The sequence below is a fragment of the Ahaetulla prasina genome, chromosome 1, assembly GCF_028640845.1.
Source record: "Ahaetulla prasina isolate Xishuangbanna chromosome 1, ASM2864084v1, whole genome shotgun sequence".
Classification (NCBI taxonomy): Eukaryota; Metazoa; Chordata; class Lepidosauria; order Squamata; family Colubridae; genus Ahaetulla; species Ahaetulla prasina.
The window spans coordinates 349645076-349654686 of NC_080539.1; positions in this window are offsets into that span (position 1 = coordinate 349645076).

Consider the following 9611-nt stretch of genomic DNA (forward strand, 5'->3'; position numbering starts at 1 on the left):
GTTGTTTTGTTTCCCCAATATACGGATCTGCACATGGCTCACTGCATTGTACTGCATATACCATGTTGCTCAGTAAAGCACCTTTGTCTTATATTTTTTTGTACACTGAAATAAGCGCTTGGCCTTATTTTCAGGGAGTTCCTATTGTTTTGGGGTACGTGGAGCAAGACGGGGATCCTCTTGCCATCTTACTTGATTTCCAGCTCTGTCTCCCTAACCCTAACCAGAAGAAATGGTGGGGGCCGGCTGCGCATGCAGTTAAATATTTTCAGGAAGGGATTATTTTTGGGGAAGGGCTTATTTTCAGGGGAGGGCTTATTTTTGGGGAAACATGGTATTTTTCCATTATGTTGTCTAACCCTATAGCTTTATAGTTTTTTAACATTCTTGGATAGACTATAGAATGATAAAATAAAATTGAATAGTTCCTGCAGATGTTTCATGACCCAAACTAGGTAACATCACTGCTGATGTTATCTAGTTTGATAATTGAAATGTCTGCAAGAAAACAACCAAGCTCAGAGAGCACCAAGGACCCCTCAAAACTAAAAATGATTTGCAGGAATAAGAAAACAAAACAAACTTTTTAAGATACAAATATTTAAAATAGGAATATGTATCTTGAAGTATATTTGTACTTCAAGGGACCTATTTATCCTCTAGTCTAGGTGGTGCTGGCACCATCTGTCAAAAAGAATCCACAATAACATACAAACCACTTTTTGAGAATACTAGGTCATAAAAACTTAGGAGGGCCTACCACAGTAGTAGAGGATAGTATGATTATACTGCAATTCATCAACAGAACCACCTCAGAGTTATTGAGCTACTTTTGAGAATTTTGTTACCCTCTTTAAAGATATGCATGATAATTAAACCCATCAGTTCAAAACAGGTGTATTTTTGACAGTTGAAGTGTCCTGGGTCACGTGATTGCCATTTGCAACCTTCCCATCTGGCTTCCAACAAGCAAAGTCAATGGGGGAAGCTGGATTCGCTTAATGAACATATGAATCACTTAATGACTGCAATGATTCACTTAATAATGTAAAAAATTGCGGCGATTCAGATGGGGCGTCTGAGGGTGGTCTTGTTGACATTGTTTGGGATGAGTTTGACCCTGTGGCTCCCGAGGACATGGACAGGTTGTTGGGTAGGTTGAATGCCATCACGTGTTTACTGGACCCGTGCCCCTCCTGGTTGGTGCTGGCCACCTAGGAGGTGACACGAGGCTGGCTCCAGGCGATTACGAGCGCTTCTTTGTTGGAGGGAGTCTTTCCGGCCGCCTTGAAAGAGGCGGTGGTGAGGCCCCTCCTCAAGAAGCCTTCCCTGGACCCGGCTGTTTTAGGTAATTATCGTCCGGTCTCCAACCTTCGCTTCGCGGTGAAGGTTGTAGAGAGTATGGTGGCATATCAGTTTCCCCTACACCTGGATGAAACTGTCTATCTAGACCCGTTCCAGTCCGGTTTCCGGCCCGGCTACAGCACTGAGACGGCTTTGGTCGCGTTGGTGGATGATCTCTGGAGGGCCAGGGACGGGTTGTTCCTCTGCCCTGGTCCTATTAGACCTCTCAGCGGCTTTTGATACCATCGACCATGGTATCCTGCTGCGCCGGTTGGAGGGATTGGGAGTGGGAGGCACCGTTTATCGGTGGTTCTCCTCCTATCTCTCCGGTCGCAGACGGTGTTGACAGGGGGGCAGAGGTCGGCCCCGAGGTGCCTCACTTGTGGGGTGCCGCAGGGGTCGATTCTCTCACCCCTTCTGTTCAACATCTATATGAAGCCGCTGGGTGAGATCATCAGTGGCTTCGGTGTGAGGTACCAGCTGTACGCTGATGACACCCAGCTGTACTTTTCCACACCGGGCCACCCCAACGAAGCTATCGAAGTGCTGTCCCGGTGTTTGGAAGCCGTACGGGTCTGGATGGGGAGAAACAGGCTCAAGCTCAATCCCTCCAAGACAAAGTGGCTGTGGATGCCGGCATCCCGGTACAGTCAGCTGAGTCCACGGCTGACTGTTGGGGGCGAGTCATTGGCCCCAAAGGATAGGGTGCGCAACTTGGGCGTCCTCCTGGATGAACGGCTGTCTTTTGAAGATCATTTGACGGCCGTCTCCAGGAGAGCTTTTTACCAGGTTCGCCTGGTTCGCCAGTTGCACCCCTTTCTAGACCGGGATGCCCTATGCACGGTCACTCATGCCCTCGTGACGTCTCGTCTGGATTACTGCAATGCTCTCTACATGGGGCTCCCCTTGAGGGGCATCCGGAGGCTTCAGTTAGTTCAGAATGCGGCTGCGCGGGTGATAGAGGGAGCCCCTCGTGGCTCCCATGTGACACCTCTCCTGCGCAGACTGCACTGGCTACCTGTGGCCTTCCGGGTGTGCTTCAAGGTTTTGGTAACTATCTTTAAAGCGCTCCATGGCATAGGGCCGGGCTATTTACGGGACCGCCTGCTGCTATCGAATACCTCTCACCGACCCGTGCGCTCTCACAGAGAGGGACTCCTCAGGGTGCCGTCAGCTAGGCAGTGCCGTCTGGCGACACCCAGGGGAAGGGCCTTCTCTGTGGGGGCTCCCACCCTCTGGAACGAACTCCCCCCAGGACTTCGTCAACTTCCGGACCTCCGAACCTTCCGTCGCGAGCTTAAAACACATCTATTCATCTGCGCAGGACTGGATTAGATTTTAAATTTATATTGGTTTTAATGGGTTTTATTATTTATATTGTTCTTTTAAAAATTCAGCCATGTAGAATAAGTTTTTTAATTGTTATTTTATTCTGTATTTATATGTATTTTTTACTTGCCTGTAAACCGCCCTGAGTCCCTAGGGAGATAGGGTGGTATACAAATGTGATAAATAAATAAAAATAAATAAATAACCATGGCAAAGAGGGTGGTAAAACAGGATACGTAACATTTGACTTGCTTAGCATTCATCGTATTTTTCGGACTATAAGACGCACCAGAGTATAAGACGCACCTTAGTTTTTGGGGAGGAAAATAAGAAAAAAGCTGATTGGGAATGGATCAGCCTCCAATCAGCTTTTCCCAGTGGTGAACTTTAGCAACAGGTTTGTTAATTGTAAGCTCTGCACCTTGCTATTTTTTCAGCCTATTTTTTCAGGGCGGGCTACATTCAGACTATAAGACACACCCAGATTTTCACCCTCTTTTGGAGGGTAAAAAGGTGCATCTTATACTCTGAAAAATATGGTAAAATTCTGATCTGAAGTTATGCACCGGAGACAAATTCCTTGTGTGTCCAATAATACCTGGCTAACAAAGAATTCTATTTTATTCTGTAATAACTGAAGTACTACCTATAATCAGTGGTGAACTCTGATCCAGTTTACTACCAGTTCGTTGACTGTGCACCAAATGTGAGGTGCGTGCGTGCACGCACAGTGCATGCCAAAAGGAGCATGGGGTAAGTAGAACAGCACGCGGGGTGGGGGGGTGATCAGCTGTGGCATGCAAACTTTTTTTTAATTTTTAAAAGCATTTTTTACAACCTATTCGTCTGAATAGGTTGCAAAAAATACTTTTAAAAGTAAAAAAAGGCTCTGACGATCACATGGCTCAGCTGTGATCGTTGGAGCCTTTTTTTAACCTTTTAAAAGCATTTTTTAAAAGAAGGGGCAAGCAGGCAACCAGGCAATTGGGTGGGCATGGGCGGGGGGGGGGGCAGGGATTTTTGCTACCGGTTCTCCGAACCACCTGCCGCCATCGCTACCGGATCGGCCAATCCTGTCCGAACCGGGAGGATTTAACCCCTGCCAGTAATGCTCTCCCAGGACGTGTTGAAAACATCCAGTCTTCAAGGTTTGCTGAAGGACAATAGCTAATCACAGTCACAATGACCCTAACCCTAACTCTAAGCCTAACCTTTGGCAAAAATACCTGAGTTGCACAATGTTGGGCCTTCACAAAACACCAGCAAAGAACTGTATTTTTCTCTTGGCTGCCCTAGATTGGCTGTTAGGAATTTTGCCATCAACTTCTGGTAGCTCTAGGGTCAGTCCTCATTTTGGGCAGAAGGCATACGATTAAATATTTGATTACATGTAGTTCTTGACTTACAACAGTTTGTTTAGTGACCATGCAAAGTCACAACAGCACTGAAAAAAATGACTTATGACCGTTTTTCACACATACGACCTCTGCAGCATCTCCATGGTCACGTGATCAAAATTTGAATGCTTGGCACCTGACTCATATTTATGACGGCTGCAGTGTCCCAGCGACATGTGGTCACCTTTCGTGATTTTCTAACAAGCAAAGTCAGTGGGAAACCCAGATTCACTTAACATCCGTGTTATTCATTTAACAAATGCAGTGATTTACTAACAACTGTGATAAGTTATAAAAGGGGGCAAAACTCACTTAACAACTGTCTCACTTAGCAACAGAAATTTTGGGCTCAATTGTCATAAGTCGAGGGCTACCTGTAGCTGGGTAGAAATCTATGTCATGCTAGGGAAAGGATTTTCTATACTTTAGGTGAGTGTCAAACTCACAGCCCACAGGTCGCATGTGTCACATGATGGCCACGCCCACTCCCATTTTAGGGGGCAAAGCCGCAATACATCACGTGATGATGTGAGTTTGACACCTGTTACGACCTAGGCCCAAGTAGTTATTACCAGATACTATCAGTCCTAAAGAAACATATTTTATTAGAACAGCTAGGAATTATTTTATTCTCAGCTTAGTCCAAATTAATTTCAAAACAAGTCCTTCAGAAAAAGTCCTTCGGCCTTATCACAAACCTTTATCTTCTTTGGCATCCTGCCAAAGGCCTTTCTTGGCAAAGCCTCACGAAGTTCAGAAACAAGAGATGCTGACTCAAAACAGATACAGCAATGTTACTTTCCTACAAAGAGCCCAAGAGCTGTTGCTGCTCTTTTAAGCCTCATGGCAGAGGCCAATTCCTGCCAATCTCCTGGCCTTATTCCCGAGTCACTCTTGCCTTCTGGCTGCTCTTCGCATGCATGCACTAGGAACAGGCTCCTCCTGTTCCTCTGCCTCTCTGCTGTCCGCCTTTGGAGGCTCGGAATTGGTGCATCACTCCCAGATGGCCCTGGCCCCATCTCTGCCTCCGACGCAGAGCCCTCGTCCAGGCCTTCCCCTGACTACAGGACTGGCCCATTGTCCTCCCCAGCTTCCTCAATGTCCGACTCCACTGCCAGCTCCGCAGGCTGATGGTGGACCACAACAACACCCCTGCTGTTAAGTTTGGGCAATGAAGAGGCAGGAGACGATACAAGTGACAACAGCTCTTTAGTTTATTATGATCCCAGCAAAAGCCAACAGGCAAAAACCCCTCTTTAAATAGTATTTTGGCTGAGGCATCAGCCAATCAGCAACGTGCATTTTCCCGCCCAAATTTCCCTCCTAAAATTCAAATACATTACACTCCTCCCCTCCCAGAACACATTTCACCATATTTACATAGTTTTTTTTTGCATGCTATTTTTCCACGTAGTCACGCAGGTAGACAGGGCGTCTCCTAACTCTTTCTGACCTGCGCATTCATTCCCTGGGAGTGAGTCGAGCTGGTCGGAGGGTGTTTGTTCCTCCCAGCTCCTCCTCTGGGCCATCCGGCCCTGGATTATTGGCAGAGTCGTCCCTGCTGTCCTCTGGAGGAGCCGGTTGGCGTCGCTGGACTTCTTCAGACTCAGCTAAGTCCTCCGATCGCCTCGGGGTTGAGTTAGCTGTTGGTTCAAATATTGGGTAGTCAGGGTCTGGCTGTTTGGTTTCTGGATTGTTTTGTATTCTTTTTCGTAATTGATCTATGTGGCGTCTCCACACTCGGCCATCCCATATGTCCACTATGTATGACTTTGGGCCCGTCACTCCTACAATTGTTCCCTTAAGCCACGCTGGGCCCTCACTATAGTTATGTGCCCATACCGGGTCACCTGTTGTCATTGTTCTGGTTCTTCCCTTTGTGCTTTGGTACCCATCAGGGGAGTATGTTGGGTTTAAGCGATCTAGGGGGCACCGGAGTCTTCTACCCATTAATAACTCCGATGGGCTGCGGCTGGTGGTCACACAGGGAGTTCTATGTTGGACTGCCAGGAAGGCAGTCAATTTTGGATTGCCAATCTCCTGGGCTAATTCTAGATAGCGCTTCCTTGGCACTGCGTACAAAACGTTCTGCAAGTCCGTTCGTCGCCGGGTGGAAAGGTGCCGAGAGGACATGTCGGATGCCCTCTTCTGCCAAGTACCCCTCAAACTGGGTGGCCGTGAACTGTGGGCCGTTATCGGACACTAGAGTGTCGGGCAACCCGTGTGTCACAAATAGATGCCTCAAGACTATGATTACCGCTTCCGCTGTTGTGGTTTTCATGAGTAAAATTTCTAACCACTTCGAGTAGGCATCTACCACAATTAAGAAGGTCTGCCCATGGAACGGCCCGGCAAAATCTATGTGGATCCTGGACCAAGGACCTGGGGTTTCTCCCAATCCCTAATGGGGGCTGTTGGGGGTAGTGGCCTTGATTCTTGACATGCTTGGCATTTCCCTACCCAGTCGCTAATGTCTTTATCCATTTGTGGCCACCACACGTAACTTCGCGCTAGGCTTTTCATCCTCACAATCCCCGGGTGGCCCACATGCAATAGTTCCAACACATGCCCTCGTAATTTATCCGGAATAACCACTCTATCCCCCCATAACAGACAACCCCCTTGTACCGATAGTTCCGTACGCTTTTTTGTAAACTCTTTGAAACGATCCCCCGGTGCAGCGGGCCATCCCCTCTGCACCCAACCGATCACAGTTCTTATGACAATGTCTTTGTAAGATGCCCTAGTCACTTCCGTAGGTGTGACTGGGCCAGAGTCCAAAAAGTCAATTAACAAGACGGGCGTCCCTGGGGTCGGGTCTTCAATAGTCTCTGGCAACGGGCATCTACTTAAAGCGTCCGCATGTCCCAAGTCCTTGCCCGGACGGTGAGACAGTTTGTACGAATATGCTGCCAGGAAAATAGTCCAACGGGTCAGCCTGGGTGATAATGCAACCGGTGTTGGACGGTCCCCGCCAATAGTCCCAATAAAGGTCTGTGGTCTGTGACTATTTCAAATTGCCACCCAAACAGGTACTCGTGGAATTTTTTAACCCCAGAGACTATAGCCAGGGCTTCCCGGTCTAGTTGGCTATAGTTCCTTTCCACTGCAGACATCGTGTGGGAAAAATATGTGATAGGGGCTTCTGAACCGTTCGGTAACCTGTGGCTGAGGACAGCCCCTACGCCGTAGGGTGATGCATCACAAACTAGTACTAGCGGCAACGTCCCATTGTACTGAATAAGAAGGCTATCGCTGGACAAGAGATTCTTAACTCCTTCAAATACCTTAGCCTCAACCCTGCCCCAAGTCCAAACAGCTTTTTTCGCTAGCAGTTTATGTAGCGGTTCAGCTACCGTTGCCTTATTTTTTAAAAATACCACATAGAAGTTTACGAACCCCAAAAATGCTTGTAATTCTGTTTTGTTTTTGGGGGTTGGAGCCTTTCTAATGGCTCGCACTATGCTCTCCGTTGGGTGGATGCCTTCCTTATCTATCCGGTAACCCAAGAATTCTACAGATTCAACTCCTATCTGGCATTTGTTGAGTTTAACCTTAAGCCCCGCAGACCTGAAAATGCCCAAAATCTTCCGCAATTTGACCCCTAATTCTTCCAAGTTTTCTGCTGATACCAGTACATTGTCGAAATATGGAACTACTCCTGGTAGACCTTGTAGGAGTCGTTCCATTAGGTTTTGGAATAACCCGGGGGCTACACTAGCTCCGAACTGAAGTCGAGTGCATTTAAAAGCGCCCCGATGTGTGACAATCGTCTGCGCTTCAGCCGTTCCATTGTCTACCGGTAATTGTTGGTAGGCTTGAGCCAGATTGAGTTTGGCAAAGACCTGTCCCTGCCCTAACGAGTGCAACAAATGTTGCACTACGGGAACGGGGTAAGCACTCTTTTGCAATGCTTTGTTAAGCATTGCCTTATAGTCAGCACAAATCTGGACCGATCCGTCCGATTTGACTGGTGTCACTATCAGTGTCTCCCATTTTGCATGGTTGACGAGGACTAGTATTCCTTGGTTTACTAGTTTGTCTAATTCCCTGTCTATCTTGGGTTTGAGAGCGAATGGAACTCTCCTAGCTTTTAGTCTAATGGGAGCTACCTGGGGGTCTAAACTGAATGACATGGGGGTCCCCACGTACTTGCCCAAGCTGTCTTGAAAAACGTCCTCGAATTCCTTCAACAATTCATCCTTCAGGTTGACTCCATTGCTGTGGATCCCGGTTATGCCCATTCCTAGGGCTCGAAACCAGTCCAGTCCCAGTAAGCTGGGCAGGTTTCCGTCAACGATGGTGATTGGCAGGGTTTTCTTGAATTGTCCATATCTTACTCTGACCATTGTGGCTCCTTTAATAGGGATCCGGTTTCCCTGGTAGTCTTGCACTCTCAGCTTTTGGGGTTGCAGCTGTTGTTTCGCGACTTCTGGCATGTCCCTTGCGACCGTGTCCCAGGACATAATCGTGATTGATGAGCCGGTATCCATCTCCATTTTACACTGCACTCCTTCGATGTAGGTCTTAGTGAATATTTTCTTTTCTAGTCGTGTTGATGCGTGGCCCACTCGCACAGTGGTGTGATTCGACTTCGCGCCTTTTTTGAACTGGCCAATCCCTGGCCGCTTCGCTGAACCGGTGCCCTGTTGATTGGCCGGTTTGAATTTTTGGCGGGAAGGTTGGTGTCATAGTTCCAGAAAAACCTCTTCTGCATAAAAAAAACTCAGAAGCCATTGTCTTTCAGAGTTCTTTACTAGCATGAGGAAACTGGCACACGATGACTGAAATTCCAAAACTGAACTTCCGGATTCTTTTCCCAGTTATACAAACCCCAAGAGTCCCACCCCCCTAACCCCTTTGCTGGTCACATGGTCCCACGTTCTCCAGTTCATTCGAATATCTTCTCACCACTCTTCCTGCAGATGTGAACACCATCCGACCTTGACTGCTTGAAGAATCTTACCATACCCCTCAACCCCCCTTCTTCCCCTCAGGGGAAAAATGTGGCAGCATCTGGAACCCTAAAGTTTAGTATGATTTCCAGGCCTGACAGGCGTCCCCCCTTGGAAAAGAAGCTATATCCTAGGAAAGAAAACAAAGAATTAATAAAGAAGATTTTCAGTGGTCCACACTTCCCTTCTACCCCCCTCTTCCCCCTCCAAGAGGTTTTTTAGGTTTGTCAGGGAAAGTGTCGTGAAATTGTTTAATCAAATTGTCCGCATTTACTTTCCAACTTTTGACCCAAGTAGATTCAGATAATGGATATCCCTTCCAGTGGACTAAATATTGTAATTGACCTCTGTATAGTCTAGAGTCAAGGATTTTCTTGATTTCATAGTGGGTTTTACCTTGGATTATCAAGGGTGGTGGGGGAGCGGCAGGTTGAGGTCTCTGACCAGATTGTCTAGCAGGTTTTAATAAGCTGGTATGGAATACCGGGTGTATTTTCCCCAACATTCGAGGGAGCTTGAGTTGGACGGTAACGGGATTAATAATTTTTAAAATGGGGAAAGGACCCAAAAATTTTGGACCGAATTT